Source organism: Motacilla alba, chromosome 4, assembly GCF_015832195.1.
Source record: "Motacilla alba alba isolate MOTALB_02 chromosome 4, Motacilla_alba_V1.0_pri, whole genome shotgun sequence".
Taxonomy (NCBI): Eukaryota; Metazoa; Chordata; class Aves; order Passeriformes; family Motacillidae; genus Motacilla; species Motacilla alba.
In genome coordinates this window covers 23,023,076-23,045,418 of record NC_052019.1, presented here as the reverse complement: position 1 = coordinate 23,045,418, position 22,343 = coordinate 23,023,076, and the positions used below count along the sequence as shown (strand labels likewise).

The window sequence follows — 22,343 nt, the reverse complement described above, 5'->3', positions numbered from 1 at the left end:
TTTTTTAATTTCTGACTTTAATCATTCCAGTGTTCTCCTTCAGAGCTGACTGTATGTCAAAGGAGGTGAAAGCACCATGTGAAGAACAAGTGAGCTGGGATTCCTTCAAGGGAAAGGCTAAGGAAATGTACACCGTTAGGAGAATTTGAAAGCCCACAAGTACCTAGGTGTAACATGAAATACCAACTATCACTGCAGAATACTTCAGGATTATTTCAAACTACCAATCAAGTTTCAGTCTAGATTCAGGTGATAAATTGTAAAAAAAAAAACAAAAAGGAAGGTAATCGCTCATGAAAAAAAACCCTGCTAACAGGTTTGTAGCACTGTTCTGACACTTAGGGACAGGACTCTAACAGTTTGGGTTCAGAATTTGGTATTTTGATGGTGATAATTTGAGTGACTTAGACTCTGCCTAGCAATTGTTACTAAGGCATCTTCTAAGAACTTTCTCATAGTCTGGTGATGCTTGGAGTCTTGGTAATCATTAAAATACAATTCATCATCTCCCTTCACAGTGCTCTATGACATCCATTTAGGACTCTTTGTATGCTATTTCTGAACAGCTGTTTTCATGCATCCACTCTGTTGTTTAAAAAACAGGAAAAAAATTTTGCTTTCCATGACTGATGTGCTTGCCAGAGTAGGCATTACAGATTTGCTCTTAAATAATTTCTTTGCATGGAAAAATGAATCCACTTTCACTGTAACTAGAAGGTTTAAAAAATAGAAATACCATAAAATTACTCTGGGGAACTGATAGAATGGCTAAATGCTGCAGTTTTCTGGTATAGAACATTGTGTTACTCAGCTCTCTAGCTTTCATACAATAGATGGGAACTCTACAAGCATAAACTATTACTGATTGTGTGTGCATAGGAGTAAATGATACCTGGTTTTAGTCCTTACATCGATAAAAACCAAGTTTAACAACATATTTTGTTTGCACATGTTCTGTAGCTATTGTAGAGAGGGTATCACTGGTTCTCCTAGGAGCCTTTTATATTGATATTTTTAATTAGTATGAAAACCTGCTTGAGGATATTTTCATCACAAACAGGAAAAAGGTTCATTTGACATTTTTCTTCCTCAGCCGTTACCCCTGCAGCTCCCGCAGCTTCCACCCTGGCCCAGGAGGACCTGCCCTCCCCAGCCCTCCCTGCTGCCCTGCCAGGGGCCCATCTGCAGCAGCAGCCACGGTGCCCAGCCATTTATGCCCTGCACCGCTGGTTGTCAGCAAGGGTTAACAAGCTCGAGTCCCGGCAGATTGCACCAGCACTGCCTCTCTTTCCTCCCCTGCTTAACCACCTGCTGACACACTGCTCCTCATTGTTTTCCTCCCAAAATTTTGCACCTCAGGCTCTCTCCTGCTGCCCCGAGGATCTCTCATTTCTCAGCACAGTGACTGTCATTCAATGTCCCATGTCCCTGTTAGCTTTCTATCTTCTCAGCCTCATGGCTTTGCTTGACTTCTTGAAAGTGAAGCAAGACTTCACCCTGGTCACAAAAATGCTCCCTAAGTTATCAGATCCCCATAGGCAGTTTATTTTCTGATCTTTAAACCTCTGAGCTCTCATCATTTCAGTTTTCCCACCACTCCCTCTTGAATAGTTTGCATCCTTCCAGCTTCACCACATGAGGAATTTTGTCCCTAATGTCCCAGTTTTAATGTAGTCGGGCTCCGTTGCACTGTCCCCTCTGACCCTTTTCCATTTCTCTCTCTAGATGGACTCCACTACTTCAACTTTTGAGCAGTGTGGCTCCAGCAGCCAGTGCAGTGGTGCCAGATGCATGGCTTGGAAGCACACTACCCATCAATTCTTCCTTCACCCAGGGACTAGATGTCCTTTTGGTTATGTTCTTCCAGTACGCTATTATTTTACCTGACTCACAAGCACTCCTTCAGAGCCATCATCTGCACATCCTGTATTTGCTACTTCCTCTTTCCAATTCAACCCTCATTTTCTCCCTTCTCACAAGCATTACTATGTCTCATCAGCTGTCCCACCAAAACAACTTACTTCACTCCAACAGCCGGGTTGCCCCATCCTATTTTTTTTTCCCTTCAGAAACTGTGGATTTCCTCTTATCTCTTCTACCCACAAGATGCCTTCCAGCTCTATCCTACCTTCCTCTGCATCTATCACTCACCCTGTAAGCAGTTCCCAATACCCTGCTCCTCCTGGAGCATATGTCTGTTAATGTCCATGATTTTCTCTTAACTTCCTTTCAGACAATGATCAAGTCATTCACTCTGTCCTTGGCATCCTCAACTAACTCGTGTTTTTGTGGTAACCCATCTACCTCTGCTATTTCTAGGCAGGAAATATTTGGGTTCCACCAAAAGAGAGAAGTGAGAGGCAGCCAGACACCTCTTACCAGCAGCTGATAGGAAAACCACAAAGCAAGAGGTCCACTGTGTTGGTCCAACCTTCAGACCTTCATCCCATTCCTCTACAAATGTTTTTCCTGGTGCCTTGAATTTGGTGATGAGGTGGATGTGCTGTAAAAGGCATCTGTGTACTGAAGCTTTGGGATGTTTTGGGCTGCATGGAAATAATTAAGTAAATAATAGCTTCCAAATACGTAAGTAGAGTCCTCAGGAACTGGCCTCACAGAGATCCGTATCAATATCTCCTCTGAGATTTTGAGTAAAGCAAATAAGAATAAAAATATTTCATTCATCATCTTGTCAGTATGTTCTGGAAAGCCTGATTCAGACCCATTCTTTTCCATTCAGCTATAAAATCTCTGTATGTACTATCTTCTTAAGTGTTATTTTAAATTAGAAACATTATTTGTCTCCTGGGGTTCATTCAAAGCAACTAGCTGCACTTGTGGAGTCTAATGTAGGTTCTTTATGTCATCAAATGTTAGGGACTGAATTTGAGAGCAAATATTTGCCCAAATTTAACATAAGGTGCTAAGGACAGTGTAAGAAGAATGCTCAATGCTGAAATGGCTACAGGCTAGTTTCAGTTCCAATGTTATTGCCCAAGAAAGTAGAATTAAAGTATTGTTAGCAACACGTGTATTCTCTTTTATTAGAATAACTCTAACATTTAGAGCTCCACATGTCCAGTCATCTCTTACAAAGCATTTTAAAACCTAATGTATCTTAACATATCCTTAATAGATAATGGATAATAGACAATAAATAAATTAATGTCATGGTCCCTACACACCAATGCCCCACAGACACTGCTACCTGCAGCCAGTGCCATCCCAATGGCTGCCAGGGCAGGTGTGCCTGCCAGGCCGTTGTGGTGGCACAGGTGCTCCTGAAGGCATCTCCTCCCAGACCTGTCCTTTTGCCTCTCTGTACCTGGTCTCCACAACTGGATACAAGGGTCCAGGGATAAGATTAGGACATTGTTAAAGCATCCAGACCACAAATACCCCTCCCAGCTGTGTGGTGAGGATCCCGACTAAATCAGCACCACCAAAGCCTGAGCTTCTCCCTGCTTACATAAAATTGTCCCATCAGCAAATCCCAGAAGCAGCTTAGATGGGAGACTTTTGCATTAAAATCAAACCCATGGAGTATGTACATCCCTGATTTTAAAACACTGAGTTTCCCAGGTCCTTTCCTAAGAGTGACTGTGGGTGGCATCACAAAATGCAGCAATACATGTAAAAGTGGTTTAACAGCTGCGTGTTCAGAAGAAGGGAATGTTTTGAAATACTTGTCCACAGTGTGAAGTTGCCAAATCACAAGTGTAGTGTGGTCTTACAAAACAAGATGGAGTAAAAATAGGCAATACTCCCTGAAAGCTTTGGATGATAATGTTTCGTAATACTATTTTTGAAAAAAAAGCTAGAAATAAAGGACTGAGCAAGGTGGGATATGTTGGTTTGTTTTTTGAAAAAAGGCCTCTTTTTGTAGGGTGTTTTCTAGCCTGATGTATGATTTTGTATCAGTGTTGCTCATTCTTTGTCAGCAGCTCTACAGAAACTGCTTGCAAACGATCCTTCCCATCAACATTTGGTTTCTCTGTGAATCACGAGCAACTTTTCTTACGTATCTTGTGTATTTTGCAAGGTCTGCTCCCTCTAAGGGAATAACGATGACTTCAACTCCTATCCAGTGAAACCACTAGCCAAACAGCTCTGGAATCAGCTAGCAGCAATGTTTCAGTTTCCTTACCATCTCTTTTATCATCCAGAGGAGTATTTTGTCAAGTGTTGAGGACTCATTCTCTGATAGATGAAAATCTATGGGGCATTTTGATCTGAAAGCTCAGCACAAGATCTAAATTATCGACCAAAAGGATGAGTCGGTTTGGCAGGACTGTAGATCTTGCACTGCTGGCATGTCCAGGTAGGGTTTCCAAGAGCCCAGACACCCAATCAAGCCCTCAGCTGGAGAGGTGTCCTCATGTGTGCAGCATTCAGGCCACTGTTGAAATAGTGATTTCAATTCATACTTCAGGTCTCTGCTGTTGTACTGTGATAAAGATCTTCCACAGCTCACAGTGATTATTTTCGCCCTCCCACCTGCTTTTCAGCAGCAGCAGGTAGTTGCTAGTCCTTCTGCTCCAGAGAGGGGGATGTAGCTCCTGTCGGAGGAGATCAGTGCTGTACCTGTATTTCCTGGGGAGGTGGTTTCAACACGTTGCTTAGGGATGGGTCCAAACATATTCCTAATAGCCCCATGTGCTCAGATGCAGGTTCTTTACTGAGAACAGAAAATTTTCAAAGCTTCTGCAGTAGCCCCTCTGGATCTGCCTGTACTCTTTTCCAAAGCAAGTGTGGCCCTGCAGGATGAAATGCAAATGCAACTGTTGAAAGAGAACTGGAACAAAATTAAGCCCTATTTAAGATTCACAGAAATTTCCCCTCTGTTACCTGATACCCACGTTTTAGCTGTGTTGTTTGGTCTCTGTGTTGATAAGGTTGTTAACAATTTCTAAGTAAATTGGTGTTTCATTGAAAGAGCTTTGTGAATTTTAGGTGCTTTCTCACTTTTAATATCCCTATGTATTAGTTGCTCCCAAGCCAGTACGAAGTTATACGATGTCTGTATCAAATTAATGTTTGACTTTACCGTCTGTATGCTGGCACCTCCTCCATTCGCAGTAAGTAAATATGCAAGTGTTACATTGCCCTTGAAACATGTGCTCTGTGACAAAGGTTGCAGGCTGAAAAGAGACTGAAATGCTAAGTTTCCATGGGCCCCAGTCCCTTCTGTGAACCGTGTGTTAATCAGAAGCCGACCCCCAGAGACCTGCAAAAGCCTGGTGCGCCACACTTGGGACCAGTGACACCAGGGCAGACTTGGCCTCCTCAGAAGCATCCTACTCTCTCTGAGCCCTGTGGAAACCTCATCTCTGAAAGAGGAAAATGTGTGAATAACAGATTGAATTGAATTTTCTCAAGGTGATGGCTATACAGGGAAGGCTCTTTTTTTTTTTATTTCTTGTGCAACAATGAAAAAAAAGGTTTGGTTTATGTTGCTTTATATCAGCTAATCTACAAGGGCAGATTCAGAGGGAGGACACATCAAATTTTCCACTGCTCTATTTGCCATGGGGTACATGATACAACTTTAGGTGCACTGCAGTAGAGCCATCATTTTTCTGTGGTAGCTATACCTGGCAGCTACAACTGATAACTGAGTTTCTTCGAAGTCCTCTGGCCTCGGAGTGTCAATACGACACACTATTTGACTGCCCTAGGCTTGTACCAGGCTAACGTGATTTGTAAAACTGTTAGCACTGTGGAAAATTGAGTATTTGTACAACCTTCCCATAACAGGCAGTAGTAACCTTGTCTATGCTGCCAGGCAAACTAAATTTGAGCTGCCTCCATAACCCAAGTACCAGTGTACTGCTCTTCTACTCCCAAATCTCACCACTGCAGCCTCAGTTTTCAATTTGCCAAAGTCCAGACCATGACATGGAATACAGCAGTGACAAAAACTTCATCTGATGGAGATATGTGGCCAGGTCTCCTCTAGAGTCTTCTGTGAAATGCTACTGCAACCAGGAAATGTCAATTGGAAAAAGTAAATATTGTCAAGCTGGCAAAAGTAAATCTTTTCACAGAAACATGGTCTTTTCCAACTAGGTTTTGTTGGGAAAATCTGGGAGATCTTGAATGGGCTCCTTATCCAAACTGAAGAGACAAACAGCTTGGCTGGACCTTCTCCCTTGCCTATCTAGTGCACCTCTCTGAGAGCAGCATTCGTTACCAGGTGGAGCAAGACTGCCATGAGAAGTTCCTGCTCCCTAAATCTGGTTAGGCAGGGTCTTAAGCCTAGATAAGCTCTTTCAGATAAATCCCCTCCTTCTGCCCGGGGGTCTTCGAGTTGATAGCCACAGCTGAGACTCCAAGGAGCTCTGTGGAATAGCAGGGTGTTCTTAGTCCTACTGCAGTATCAGCAAGGCACAAAGAGGCTATCATGATGTGGCTTACAGGCCTGAGAAGCTGGTAGAAGAAGATGGGTCTCTCCCTCCCCTGCACAATTATTGCACTTTTCCTCACAGGTTGGGAGCAGACGCTGTAAAGCAGCTGGGAGGGATTTTCATCCAGAGGGTATAAAAATTGATGTTGGGAATTCACAAGGTTCATGCAAAACATATTGATCAGTCTTGCAGGTTGTCCCACAGCAGCAGGATTGTGTCTAGCAGCTGTAGGGAAGTCCACATGCCTTTTCTAATCATGCCAGCATCCTGCCCATTCCCAGTAAAGAACCATTCTAGCAGGCAGTCACAGTCTGCTGCCATGGTGGCAAAGTACCAAATGCATGAGACATTCCCCTTCTACCTCTCCTTTTCCAGGCAAAAGGGGAGGGGAGGTGAATGCAGACTGGCAGGAGGGAGCAACACACCTGAAAACACACAGGGCAAATGGAGCTTGGAGACCTGAGCAGACTTTTGTGTGCTGGGTACACTGGGCATCTGGTATAGGCTGTAGCCAGAGGGCTTGTGTTGCTGCAGCCAGTGGCCATGCATCAGCCCCTGCAGGTTTGCCCTGGGCTCTGGGCAGTCCTGGCTCAGGGAAGGCACTCCTGATTCCAGTGACACATCTGCTCGAGCCAAGCCACAACCCATCGCTGAAGCAACGGTGTCACATGTGTATGCAAGCTGTTGAGCTAGATGGAGCTGTGCTGCTGGCCACCTGTGAATACACACACAGCAGTGTACCCAGCAGGCAGAGAGTGCCTTTCCAACCTGACTGGACCCAGATGATGTCCCTCAGCCCAGCATTACTGGGTATGGACATTCCCAACCCTATGCAAGGCTGTACAAGATCCAGATCAACAGCAACACCATCACATGGACTCCATTACAATGATCATTGTTGCACCATGTGGCAGGTCTTAGCAGCTAATCTGACTAGCTGGAGCAGCTGTGGTGTAGATTTTCTCCTTAAACATGTACATTAAAATACATACTGTTTAGGTTGGGGATCCAAATGAGACAAAATTAATTGCTCTTCTCCAAACCAGGGTTGGAATCTTGTGTAGTGTGACTTCATGTTGAGTCCCAGCCTCTGGGTGCTTCCCAAGTTCAGCAGCTACCCTTTCCTCCTCAGGGAGCAGCAGTGCCACCTTATCAGCACTGTGCTCAGTTGCCAGCCCATTTCATCTGCCCTCTGCTTGTAATTGTTAGCTTCCTGAGAACAGGAAAACTCTGTTTAGCACAGGTAGAGCTTTAACTGTGAGACACTCCTGAAAAGCCAAGACACAGGAGTAGAGAGAGGTGTTGCAGATTGTTTTGGTCATTTCTTTTCCCTGTCTTTGTATTTAGGCTCCCTTTGCCTTATTTCATCATGCAGTTCCGGTCTTTTTGTTAAAATTTTGGAGTTTTAGCTGTCATTTGTCTGAGTGCTCTCTTATGCAAAAGATTTACTTGGAAATTTATGTACTCCCACAAATTAAGCATTCACTTAGCCCTCAGCAAGGCACGCTTAGGCTTGCCTGCAACCTTAGAACACTACAGAGAAAGGTTATCATGACTTACCTGCCACAAATTATCTATTAATAGCACCACTTATGTACCTTTTTTTTTACCCTTCATGACATGCTTTCCCTAGATCTCCCTCTTAGCAAGTTTTCATTTTCTTGAGTGCTTTGTTTTCCCTGTGGAGAGCAGGGCAGGTAGGAGAAGAGCGACCTTTCCAGCGCCGGCTCTGCCCCCGTGGCCCCGGCACTGCCTTCTCCCACAGATGTTTGCCAGGAGGGTGGGACACGGGCTGCTCCCAGCCTGGTAAAACATTGACCAGCGGGCAGACGAGGCTGGAAGCGCAGAGCTGCCCAGGCAGGCAGGCAGCGAGAGCCCGGCGGTAGCCAGTGCCCACGGGAACGCAGCAGCTTCTCCCCAGGTACCGTTTTCCACTTTCATTTTCCCAGCCTTGAAAGGCAGAAGGGCAATGGTGCTGGGTTGTAGGGTTTGCCAAAGCTGGGTCTCCCTGGAAGCAGTAAGAGAAGTTAGCCTTGCTATTTTGCAGTTTGCTTTTTTTCAACTGTTGTTGGCTGAACGGTGTTGTCTAGAGCATGGGTTGATTAACTCATGCTTGATTAGCTAGTTGTTTGGATTTTGTTGTATCTTCAAATAAGCAAAATGAGTGCATAATTGCATTTGAAATGTCATTGTCTTCTAATAAAACTCAAACGTGACTTCTGCTCATCTTCTAACTGAAGAGTAGGAATAATAGTCAGAAATTTTAATGAAAATGTGTAATCCAATTATTGCAACAGGGATGTGGGTAGTGACTCATGCTGAAAAACACTTGCTGATTTTTGACCGAGGTTTGCAAAAATAGGCAAAGTGACTAATTTTTTCAAGATTATTTCCATGTTCCTTGGAACATGGAATGTGGACACCAGACACAGAAAAAATGCCAGGATTTAAGTTCCTAGTATGCATATGCCACTCAGGGAGGTTTAGATGAATAGATTCAAATAATTGTTTTAATTTTGCTCCGTGACTGAAAGTTTCTGCCAGGCAGTGGAAACTGACTCATTCATGCAGGAGCCATCCTCCATGTGTGCTTTGCTGGTCTGGATGTGTCTGTATAAAAGTACACATTGTGACTCCTCAGAAATTACTTTTTACACCCCAGGCAACTGTCAATTAATCCTGAAGAGGGCTCAGTGTGAAGTGAATGACATGTTGTCTGTATTCATGATTTATCATCAGTATGTTTTGTGTGCTAAACAAAATGCAAGAGATTTAAAAAAAAAATAATAACCTGTTGCTTCCAGTTTATCCATGTCTGGCCCTGGCTGTGCTTGCTTCATGTTTAGATCCTTCCTGGTGTGACAGAGATTTTCTTGATGTGTTTGCTAACTGCACTTGCACACTACATGATATTTAAGCTCAGTACATGTTCCGTGGTGTAAAGTTGTAGTGGAGTGTGGTAACACATTTACTTTATTAAAAGTCGTCTAAGTGTGGCTCCAACTCTTAGCAGTACTAAAACTCCTGGACAAAAGTGCAAGGAAAGGTTGCTGGAGAACAAAGCAACTGGATTCCCACAAAAGGCTGCTTTAAAGGACTGCAATATGATTTAATAAAAATTTTGGTTAAGGCTGCATCATAGTTTCAGTCTGTTGGTGAATTTGTAGACATAAAGCATGACTATGACTGTGATTTTCATCTGTGTCACAGTGTTGTGGGATTCTTGCCTTCTCCTCCCAGGAACAGTATTTGACAGTAAATTTGGACTGAAATAAATTTACTTTTGCAGTAACAAAAAAAAAAAAATAAAAGGGGGGGAAAATCTTATCTGACAGTTCACAGACAAAATCTGTTCAGTCTTCAAGTCCTGTTTGAGACAACTTTCAGGATAAGGGAGCCATGACAATCTGTAAATTGTGAACAATTTAAATTGTTTCAGTAAACAGTAACATATCAATGAAGCAAACCGGTTTCATCCCCTGTGCTTGATTTTCAGCACAGCTGTTTACCGAGTTTCAGTTGGTTGAACCTGTGTACATAGACTGAAAGGAGCAGGGCTGCACAGGGATCACGGGGACAATCTGGTCTGCAAAACCTTTTTCTGGATATACAAGGCAAAAAAGACTGAGACTAGTGTTTAGACGGGGCTAGTTAGACAGTTGCTAGTTAAAAACAACTCTACTCTCTCTTCACCTTTGAAGGCAGTTCCTGTGACACAGGCGTTAATGCTAAACCTATATGAAATAAAATGTCCTGGATATCACAAAGTTCACATAATGCTGTATTTTAAATTTGTAATTTATATTTGAACCAGAAACTACCATGTTAAAGGGGTATATCAAGTGGAAATGATCTCTTCAGATACCTTGGGAGTGATGCTCCCAGCGTAAGGGCCAGGTATTCAAATGGCAAAAAAAGAAACCCTGCCTAACAAAAACCCTCATGCAAGCAGGATTTCAGAATGGGCATTGCAAAACTCTGCTGTCTCCTCCCCGGAAAGTGTCAGGATTTCCCAGCTTGCCCATGCTTGCCAGGGCCCCACAAGGTGAGCAGTGCCCCTTGGGAGGCTGGGATAGCCTCAGTCCCTGCTCTCTGTGGGAGAGTGACAGGGCTGTCACTGGGAAGGTGCCAAGCGGAGCATCCAGGCCCTGGTTTCAGTGACCTCCTGCACTCGTTCTGGTGGCTTACATTTGCTCACTGTACTTGTTTGTGTAGCACCTCTCACACCACTGGTGAGATTCCCCCTTACAAAGATGTTGACAACAAATCACCTGGATCAGATGGGTTGCTTGTGTCTTGCTGTGCTGGACCTCTTTGTTTAAGCGCCTACCTCAACTGAGAACTCTGTAGTTACTTTTTTCCCCCTGACAGCCACATGGCAGCTCATTATGGCCATTGCAGATGCTTTGGGCTTGGGACAAGAGCTCTGCAGTCTCTGGCAGAAGACTCATTCCTTCTGTAAAGAAAAGCCACTGGCTTTTCTTTCTAAATATTGGACGCTCTTTTCTACTTGTACACGACTCACACGACCAGAAAAACCTCTTTGTGTCACTTCGGGAGCAATTTAAAACACTGTCATTTCAGTTGTTTATTTCCTTAAGGCAGAAGTGTAAATCTTACTGGGGGACACTTTCTTTTATAGGAGTAAGAGTTTTCTGAGGGAAGCTATTTATTTTTTCAGAGCCAATTGAAGAAGCATATTTTGAGACAATATGCTGACTTTCCTCTTTCTGTTGCAGTGAATGAAATTATCAGGTAAAATACAAACATTAAAAGACAGTGATTAGAGACAAGCAAACTTACCTTTGCTCATTTCTTTCTAGCTGAGCAGAAGTACTAGTGATGCACTAAAACCCCACCCAGCTTTTCAATTTTGCTAAAATAACACAAAGTTAACCTATGAATTGCAGCTGAATGTGAAATACAATTTCCATAAAATGAAGTAACTTCAATTATTTTAATTACAAAAATTATTTTGTGCTGCATGCGTGTATATGTGGTTCCCAATGGTGCCAAAGAGAAATGAGTGCTTAGATCTTGATTTAGTTTTTCCTTCTTTGCAATGTGTGCCTTCAGTGCTATTTCTTTCTGCAATTTTTGCTTCCTGTAATAACTTTCAGAACTTTTATTTCCTCCAAAGTCAGATGTTGCCCAGATCAGAGTGCAGTACAGAGTTGATGATTAAGCATATCTATCCAGATGAACTGCAGTTCTGCCTTCCCCTCCCTGGTGCTGGGCCACGATGTTTCCCTTTAATTCCAGCATTAAACAACTGTCAGAATCAAACACCATTTGCTTGCACATTAGAAGGCAGAAGTAGAAGTAAAAACAAATAATTAGGTGCATAGCTGTTTTTTAATAGTTGAACTAAACCAAGGCTTACGTCTCATAGCACAGTGTTCTGACTCCCTGGAACTCCCAGGCTATAAGGGTGAAAAGCAAAAAGGCACTGAGCAAAAGTGCCATAGTGCCATTGAACCTTTGTATTTTGAAAGAAACAACTTTGAGAGGTCATCAGATTGTATCTCTGGCATCTAATGAATATTTGGATTAAAAATGAAAATGCATTGTTCAAACCAAATCTTTTTGGGTTTTGAGTGAATAGTCAGCTTCTACCAACTTCTCATCCCTTTTGAAGAACTGCAGAAAACAGTCATTATTCCAGTCTTTCCTACCTCCTGTGAAGGTATCATCAGAAAAAATGCTATGGTACTATAGCAGCACTGTAGTTTTTAATGGTCTCCAGAAAAATTGCACATCTTGCTCTTATCTTCTTCCCTCTGGGAAGTCTCTGTGACTGCAACTGGAAACAAACTGTTAGCTGGGATCATGCTAAGCTTTACTGAATGGAATACTTTCACCTGAAAAATTTGGGATGCTTTAAAAGGAGCACTGCTATGTAAACATTCTGTAATGCACAGAAACAGCTTTTGCCACCCTCATTTATGGCACTTTTGTTCATGCTTCTCCAAGTCACGATCACTCTATCGCAAGGCTCTTCCTTGAATGGTTCCCAGAAATGATCAAACCACACCTGTAATTAGCTCTGTATGGGCAGACAACTTTATAAACCTGAAATTAAGGACTTGACCATCGAAAATTTGTGGATAGGCATCTTCAGGATGAATTTAACAGGATTACTTGCTCCATTGGTGTTCATCAATTGGAATAATAGATAAAATCTCGATTCTGCAAACCCCCCTCTATCTGGTGGCAGGTTTATACCTGTTAACTTTATCCTGGGGACCTACATTGCAATTACATCCTACATACTGAAGGGACTGTGCTCATGAGTAAATCTGAAAGGGCAAGGCATGCCTGGGTTCTTATATGGATGTAACATCAGGGATAGCTCTGAATGGATTGCCAGGGAAAAACAGGCTGTAGTACCAAAAAATTTGTAGGATGTGCCTATGGACCCCACTCTATAATTCCTATATTTTCATCTGTGCAACATTTTATTACAACTTCTTGTCAATCAGTGTAGAAATGCAAAGCTTAGCTCCGTGTCAGCAGTCAGGTGGGAATCTCTCAGCAGAGGGGACACTGTTTGAAATTGAGTCATGCTGTCATTATCATACCACAGTACCTACAAAACCAATATCATAGGGGAGAGTGGGAGGTGATCAAGTACATCTATCCAAATGAGCACCACTGATCCCAGAAATCTCTGTGAAGAGGATTTGATATGGGGGTGGGCATGGGGGAACCCTGCTGCCCTTGGTTGAGAGAAGGCTGAAAGGCAGGAAAAGGGCTCTGGACACCTGGTGTATCAGGACAACATTGAGAAAAATTCCATGGAAGGGAGCAATGTCACAGAAACAAGCAGGGAGAATGGTGGGAGAAGGGAGTGGGGGAGGAGTAAGATGGGCTGATGATCAGCTAAGGGGACTTCAGAAGAGCTGCCTGTTTCAGGGATGTATCGCTCCTCATAGCAGAAAGGTGTCATTTGGCTGGAAATCCAGGACTAGAGTGCTGAGGAGAAATATAAAGGGCCTAAACAAGCCTGTCTTCTTGATAACAGGCAACAGGCTCCTCCTTTCCACCATCCGGAGATAAGGGGATGGTCAGTACCTCCAGCGCAAATCTATTTTGACAGGCTCAACAGCCTACAGTCCTCTTCCTCAAAGCCCTGATGGGGTTTCACCCTGAACAAAAGTCAGCAAAGACCCTCCCGATCCATTTTGTGTTGTGCAGTTGCTCCAATGAGGCTGAAGAAAATTTCTTTCTGATCAGCCAGAGTGAAAGCCACCACTGTGATTCTGTACTACCACCATAATAACAGATAGCCCACATTAAAGCTAGAGTCACGCACAGCTGTTGAATATGATACTGTTCTATATGCTAAGTTTTTCACTGTAGGAGTACTGCATTTTGTGCTGCAGAATCTTTTGATGTAAATGGGAAGTTAGTGTTGATGTTGGATACAAATGCTATGACTTTCACGAACTGGAATAATGTACATGTCTGCACCTGAGCATTTTTCAAAGTGACTGCTTTCTGCACAGGTGTAAAGCACATGGTTCAATGGAGAATGTGCTTCCTTTTAGTTCATCTTAAAAATGGCAAATGGAAAGGTGAGCAGCCCTCTGTAAATAGAACGAGGATACATAGAGAGATTCCTTTTAAACTTCATGATGACACATCTTCCTGACAGAAGAAAAGAAGGAAGGCATGGAAATTAAATCTGGTTAAGGCATTTCAATTTATGTTCATTCAACACTCAGGCTCAGCTCTGCTCTTCATTTGCATTTAAACAAGGAAGTTTCAATAAAGGAATTGTTGAATTACTTGGGAGTGTCTTTAGGGCAGTGTGAAAAGACAGTGAAACTCTTCTGTTCATTAACCACAGTGGTAGAAACTTCCTGAGACTTCTGGCTACATTTTGGGAGATGCAGGAAGGATCCACCCCCAAAAGCACATGTGTAGTTTTAGACACAGCATAATTGTGTTAATGTGATGAAATTTAAATTGTTTGCACTTGCTTAGGTATTTTTTTCTGCATCAGGAGTCTAATTAGAGCTTTGTTTTGTGGAAAACTAAAGAACTAGGTTGAAAACAGGTCAAGAAGGAATTATTTCAAAAACACGCATAATAATAATTCTTAGTCAAATTTTAGAATTTGAAATGATGAATTTGTTCTGATGGACAATAGCAAAACTGGTAAACTCTTGCTTTCATGAATTCTTCCCTCTGTTTCCTTATGGTGATGAGCAGCCTCCTTAAACTCCTGCCTGATGGAGTGAATGGACTCTGTGCTAGCGCCACGTAACAGAACTCCATGGTGCAGATCTCCATTAGCCCTGGGTATGTAGGACACTCCAGTGACCTCACTAGACTTTGTGTCCAGAGTCCATGATTGCTCTCCTTGGCAAGTTATTAACTGGCACTTAATTTTATAATGGTGCTGAACTTTGAGGCCTGATTGTTTTGTTCTTGAATATACCATAAAGGTGCATTAAACAAAAAAAGGGGGGGGGGGGGGGGGGGGGGCGGGGGGAAGGGGGGCAGGAAGGTTATTTTCAAGAGGTCAGATTTTTACAGGTTTTTTAGGAAGTAAATTTTTGGAATAGAGTTGCGCTAACATGCCAGGCTATGGGAGATAGGATCTGTGTTTTGTTGGGTTTTTTTAAATTTTTTGGGTTTTTTTTTTCCTCATGCTTGTCCAATCGAGTTCCGGAGATTTTGCTGTTTTGTTTAAACTCAGGTTTTCCAGAGTTGAAATTATGTAAATTACTTAATGTTAATGTTATGTTTCTGTGAGTGAACTGCAAGCAATTTATAAAACGGTTATTCTGTCTTGTTTCTGTCAAGACAGCAGGCACTGGAAACATCTCTGGTTTGTGTCCTTCAGGCTGTTAGCAAGTAAGATCTGTGAGTTTGTGTGAGGGGGGCATACGCAAGGACCTGACAAACAAATGTGCAAGCAAAGTCCCTCTGCTCTTCCTTTTAATCCCTCTGATCACCTTGACTCTGGAAGGCAGTTAATATTCAGTATTCCTATATCTGCAGGTGGACTTTTGGTATTAGAGATTATGGCCATTCCTGACAGAAAAGCAATTCAGCAACTGGCATTTGACCATTCCAGATCTAACTTTCTCTTGATCAAAAAAGAGAAAAAAAAACACAGGGGTTTTGTTTTTTTTTTTTTAATTAAGCAACTTTACAAATGTTAAGTATTTTTAGCTACGTGGGCAGCTTTTTGACACCTCAGATTAGCATATTACATTGGTGGTTTTCTTACATGCAATAGATTTTCCTGTTTGCTTATAAAAATATCTGGGACTGGCAGTTTTTAGTCATATAGTTAATTCATAGTGTCTGTGAGTCTCCTGTCAGCTCTATCAGGAACAGATCAAAAGGGTCAAATATTTGGATTTTGCTGGGGGCTTTTTGGAAAATTAATGTGAGACTGAGTAAAGAGGCTGGGAGGTGGTTTTTTATGAAAACCATCACCAGAAAAAATGTACCCATCTGAATCATCTCTTCCGCTTTCAAATAGGATTTATTTCTGATTCCTGAACATGCTCTATTTCTCATTTATTCTTCTTGCTACTCATGTGAAAAAGAACAGAGACAAATACCAAGAAGATGGGACTCCTTCCCCAACCATAAAAGCAAGGAAAGTTCACAGGAAAGGACAGGAGAGCTGCAGCCCAGGTCACAGTCCCAGCTGTCTGGAGGGCATGTGCAGGGTGACTCCATACCTGGCCCATGACCAGATAGGTCCAGTGGAGAGAGAGAGCAGTTTAGCCTTGCTGAGGAGGACACAATGCACAACCATGATGGATGTTGACTGGGTAGTTACTAAAGGGGGAAGCGTTCAACCCTTTGCAGCTTCTCAGATTATTATACAGCAATTAAAATAGCTCCCCTCATGTAAAAGCATGCCATCAGATAACAGGACTCTCTGACTCATGAAATGGACCCTTGCCAAAATTGTTTCTGGAGTACTCCAGTTTCTTGCTTGGGTCATGATGTTGAATCATTGCGTGCACTCAAGTTCTATGAGCCAACTGGCTGGTTGAATAGACCCATAAACACAGTTGTGCTGGTGGCTACCTCTTAAAAGGTTTTCTCCAAGTATTGGGCTTGACTTTTAAAAATAGCCTGTTTCTTTTGCACAGCCTCTCATCTTCAAATCATGACCTCCCTGCTGGAATTTGGTTGTGAAATACGACTTTCCCATTCACCTGCTAGCAGTGGGATGCTTTCTGTGCAAGTTGGCTGTAATGGCACAGTATTTCATTCCTGTTTGGTGATTTAAGGCTGTCAGCAGCAGGCTGTGCCATGACGCACCTCTCTCTCCTCTGCTCGCCTGTCTCTTCCCAGGAGAAGATGCCATTTCCATTTGTGGGGGTTTTTAAACCACTTGCGCTGCAAATGCCTACGAGAGGGGGCCAGACGTAGGGACATTTGCAGCACCCTCTAATTGGTCCAATGCTAGATGAAAGTTTCTGCACAATTATAAATGAAATAACCTTTTAGTTATAGGCCCGCATTTCATGCAACTACTCCACTTCTGAGAAACCAGAAGGAAAATAAATTTTGCCTCACCTGACCCCAGGGCAGGTTTTCCTGGCAGGTTTCAGTAGAATCACAGAAAGTCATTTGGAGGTATGACACCAAACATGTGCAGCTTGCACCTCAGACTTTCAAATTTATTTTGCCTGCTAGATATTGCTTTTGTTTAGATTGACTTTTGTAATCAGCAGTTTTCATTTATATTTACTAACTGGGCTGTGTTGCTTAAGGAAAATAAAAGTAGGTAGCAGACAGTTTATTAATTTAAATTACTACCAACGTATTATTTGTGTCAGAAGCTGGGGTTGGCCTGCTAACCTCTCTGGAGCAGGCTGGCTCATCCATATAACAGGTATCCCATGTCTTCTCTAGCACATGTGATGACCCTCCTAGTTCTAAGGCATAATTATAATTTCTCATATGCTTTTTGTTTGCTGTCAGCTCCTGAAGTATAGCCTAGGGGCGTCATGAAACTGAAGATGTGCATTTTACCAGAGCACAGGGTCACACAGGGTCACCTGGGAGTACAACAGTCCTCTTAGAAGATTCTGCTGCATCAGCCCAGGCAGCCATTCCTGGCACTAGCTGATCCATTCTGTCTGTCCCTGGAGCCACATTTTGACTTTGGTCAGGAAGAATTGGCTGATTCTCTCTAAAAGAGGACCTAAAAGAGAACAGAGGGGTCCATTGGCTGGGAATGGACAGGACACATGTACCATGCCCTGCTGTCTCACAGGTCAAATGGAGGTGCAGCACAGGCAGTGGGCAAATCCTTCCTACACCAGGAATCTCCTCCTAGGAGTAAAAGTGATCCTTGTTCAGAAGGAAGTTTCTGCAGCTCCTCCTCAAGGTATGAAAGCTAAAGTCCAGGTGATGTGCTTATGTTATGGCCTGTTGAGATTTTTTTTAAGCAAAACACAGCTTTGGTGCAGAGCATACATGATTGGAACCAAAAATGTCCTTAAGAGCTAAGTTTCAATTGAACTTTCATGTCCATAATGTAATTTATGGGCCAAACCAAGAGAAAGAATTGCTGCAAAGCAGGGCAGAGAATCTATCTGAGTTATGAGATGCCAGCAGTAACCTCTATCCCAGCTACAAAAGTTGGGGCTCTTGTGTGCCACTCTGCACTGAAATGCAACGTATTCCTTTTCCCCATGCCGCATGGGGGTTGGTTCCTTTTGGTTGGAACCAAAAGTTGTTGGTTCCTTTTTCTGAGCTAAGAATTGACACTGATTTTTATAAAACATTGTGCTCGTAGCTTGACAGGCACTTAGAGAAACTCCTAACAGGTTTTGCTGCTATCACAATTTTGCCCTGCTTTCACACTGTTCCTTATTTTCTTTGATAATCCCAGTGTAAACATATAATTATATTCATTCTGGCTGTGCAGCTGAGGAAGCACTGACTTCCCTGTTCTGACGAGAAACAAGAGCACTGTTTGATATTAAACAGTATGTTGTTTTGGTGCTTTTGCCGCTTTCGGGTGTAAGGACATCAGAAACAAAGCCCTACAATGGGATAATAAATAAACTGTGTTTTCCCTTGGCTGAAATAAAGGCACAGTAGTGTGCAGTACATTAGCTGTCAGAGGTTTCCAAACCTACAGGCAGACAAGCAATGGGATTGTTCCCTTACACATCCTTATCAGAAGTTATCCTCTGCTCTTCAGATTTCTACCTGTCCTTGGTGTTTCTTCCTTGTTTCATTATAAGGTCAGCTCTTTTGGAATATGTTTCTTTAAGTCTAGGTTAATTTAAAAATTATGCCTAATGAAATAAAGTACAGCATAGTCTCAGAAAATTGATTTTTACTCAGGGTTAGAATGTTACTGTGTAATTTTTTTGATAAAGTTTCTGTAACCTGGGCAATATGTGAGTGATTACAGTTTGTGTTTGAAAGACAGAACTGTTTTTTATATGTTGCTGTTTTAAGACATGAGTAATTAAAGTCAGACCTCCCAAGCCCAGTATCTAGGCACCCATACAGTCTTCAAAGGCTCTTGAGCAAGCTTAGTTCCTACTCATCTCAGTGTGTGTTTGACAGACAAGGACTGGAGGATTTAAAATCATTACAGCAGGCTGATCTATGACTAACACAACTTATTAAGTCTGCTTTTCTACAATACCACTGTAGGATTACAGAGCAATTCCAGCTTTAGTCCAGGTTCCCAGCGATTCCCCTCCTCCCAACCTCTCCCCTGTCCTGCGGGCTGTGTCGCTGCTGAGGGCCATGGGTGCCATCGCCTGCGCGTTGTACAGCCCTGCTGGCCACTGCTTCCCCAAACAGCACGGGGGAAAAGCTCAGCTCTGACTGCTTCTCCCTCAGCTTCATATAAATGTAATCTCAGAGTTAGTCCTGACTTTCCCAAGGTTGCATGAACTCTCTGAGACCTCTCTCCACCAGTGAGTGGCTTGACTGCACCTGGTGAGAGATCCACAAGTGGGAATGAGGAGATGGAAGACTGGAAGACATGTCACAAGTTTGTAGGCCCTGCAGGGGCAGGGTGTGGGACCATTTTTAGGAAACCAGGATGGGAACACCACACATTCAGCAAAACCAGGAAGAGCATGCAAGTGTTAGGATGTGCAAACAGGGAAATTAACTCAGGCAAAGACAATGAGTCTATTATTGCCTGTTTGCGCAGTTACAGCAGCAAACGTTGTTTGTCTTCTGTGCCGAAATGCACTCTCTCCCCTTCCAAATTTAAAGTAGTTTCTATGTGTGTGTTTTCAGTGTCACAGCAGCTTTACTGCTAGAGCGCCTGCCATAAGCCAGAGTGGCTTTAGCCTTTTAACCATGAACTGCTGCTGGACTTTGTTCGCTTTGACGTGCTAACCTTTGGCCAGCTGAAGTAGGAGAGAAGCTGGCTGCTCCTGGCGAAACAGGATCACAGTGTACCCAGGGAGGAACCTTTTGCAAAATGCCCTTTAATCAGTTCCAGTCATTGTTAAGGGTTGTAATGATTTAGGTTTCGTTGATAGTTTCAGTAAGAGAGCATCTGAAAGCACAAGGTCTGTCCTGCTGCTTCTCTGTGACCTCCAAAGCCCCTGGCTGAGGTCTTGAAGCACTGGGTGGCCGGGTGCTGGGGACACCCCGTTGACAGAGGCACCAGGTGTGTGACGGCTTAGCAGGGCATGAACCTCCTTCTGGCAGCCAGCTGAGGAATGATGTGTAGGTTAGTCCCCATAACCCATGGCAGTATTGTGGTCATGGTTACATTTCCTATGGTATTTAGAAGGGGTTCAGATTGTGTCAAAGGGAGCCTGGACAGTGAAAGACCTGTTTCAGTCTCTTGGGAAGTAGTAGATGCCCTAAAATGCAATGTTCATTGAGGAGGTGGTTATGGAAAATCCTGTTTCAGAAATCTGTCTTCTGAGCTACTAAATGCAAGAGACTGTCTTATACTTCACACGGGAAAGTTGATCCTTTTGTGAAGCTGACTGTGCTCTGAGCATGACTGAGAATCCCTGTTAGAAATAGCAGTCATTGTGGAGGCTCCTGTTCTTCCAGGTCACCAGTGCCACAGCATGTACAGCAACCCCCATGCTGCGCTCCCCAAGTGCTCTTTTAGTGTCATGTTTCATCTTCTAAGGTGATCAATAACAGACCAAAATTAACCTTTTCAAAAGTATAAAATGGTCTTTTCTGGAGTAAATACACAAAGACAAAATATTACATCTTTTCCTCTCTGAAATTATACATCTCAGTAACTGAGAAAGATTATTTAAAGAAATTAATTAAAGAAATTAAAGAAATTAAAGAAATTAAAGAAATTAATTTCCCTTTGTTGGCATCATCAAGGCAATTTTAGTCCACTTAGATTTCATTTCTAGTTATAACTGTTCCCAAAAGAATTGAGAGTTTCCGAAGAAAAACAGTTTAAGGCCTCAGAATAACCTTACTATTCTTCATTGGTCCTGTGGTACATCTTCAGAAAACAATTTTGCTTCACTTTTCAAAGGCCAGAGATTAGAACAAGGCAAACCTCACCACCTGATAGCTTTATTTGCTTTTTCTGGAATGTGCTCTCTTTTACATACCACCAGTTTCACACCATGAAACATACAAGAAGTCAAATTAAAGTCCTGATATGACATAGCTCATGTCAAGCATGATGATGTGGCACCAAGAGTGTATTGGTTTCATTCAAATAAACTTAATACACAAACAAAATTTCAACCACCTTTTCATATACACCTCTAAATATAAACAGAACAAATACTTTCTCCTACAGATAGAAAATTCAGACCTCAGAGGTGACATGAAAGTCTAAGTATTTGGACAGATGACAACCTGCTGGTTGCCACATTAATCTATGTTCTAAATAGCAATATATTACGTATTCATATTCAGTCATTCTGTGCTAATCTCACAGAATACAGGTGAGGCAGCAGGAAGGACAATGTCCTCATGCATAAGTCTCTGCCTACCTCCTTTGGTAGGCTGAGGACAGCACACAGCCCTACAAAGGTCACATTTCAACCATTTTAGCTTGTATAGAGACAGTTGCAGCCCCTTATCAGGGTATTTGGTAAAATGGTTACTTTGAAGATGTAACCTATATATACTCACACCAATTAAATGTGATTCCTTTAGGCCTTGCTTATTTTCAGGAAGGCCAAAGTCACTGACCTTTTAAAGTTCCCAAGAAGTTTTTTTATTTTTTTCCAAAGAAAGGGAGTATCTCTGCATATTGACTGCCATTTGTCACTCATTTAACACACTGACAAGCTGCAATTTCCCGCTAAATTGCAGATTCATCCTTGCAAACAGCTCATATCTCAGATGCATGGGGAGCATTATTCCAGGCCCAAGCAGAACAGTTGATCACATGGGTTATATCTCTGCTAGCAAAACAAGCTGGGGTGTCTTCCCTGAACCCAAAGACAGCATAGCAGACAATCTTTTAGATGAAGCCTTCTCCTTCCCCACCCCAAAACAAGGTGGCCTCAACCACAGGGTCTAGTTTGGGCAGTCCAAGTGTCTACATCCACCCTGCAGAAGAGAAGAAATCTGAGAGAAACACAGCAGAGCTGAGAGTGCAGACACTGCTCAGAACAACTGGTTTTGTGGCTCCAGCCCCTCCTTTAACCAAAGTAGAAGTGTCTCCCTGTCTCAGGATCATTTCTTGTATCTTCCAAGTCTGAACTTAAGGATTTAGTTACTGCCAGTTTGGAAATGTCCTCTTGAAAATACAAACCTTCTCTTAGAGATAGGAAGTATGGGACTCAGGCTCTTCCTGAATGAGACATATCTCCTGCTCAGTTGTTGTCAATGGCTCAAGAGCAGCAGATCCTGGGTCATTGTAGAGATATTTTCTTTAATGAGAAAGGGAAAGAGCGATTTGTCTAGCGGATTTAATAATTACAGCCATTCAGACCATTCTTTTCATGCCTAGATATTTCAGCT

General features: G+C 42.7%; 1 protein-coding gene across 5 annotated transcripts in view; it reads left to right on the top strand.

The window, feature by feature from the left end:
* RBM47 (RNA binding motif protein 47) overlaps positions 1 to 22,343 on the top strand; it is a 75,696-nt gene that overhangs the window by 25,671 nt on the left and 27,682 nt on the right. Inside the window, exons 1-2 of one of the 5 annotated variants that reach the window (XM_038134879.1) lie at positions 7,428 to 8,328; positions 11,089 to 11,162. The exons of 3 other annotated variants lie outside the window; for them this stretch is intronic. The gene's annotated coding sequence lies outside the window, so the exon portion shown is untranslated. Of the gene's footprint in view, positions 1 to 7,427; positions 8,329 to 11,088; positions 11,163 to 22,343 lie in introns of those variants that run through there. One more of the 5 variants, XM_038134876.1, reaches the window with a different exon arrangement.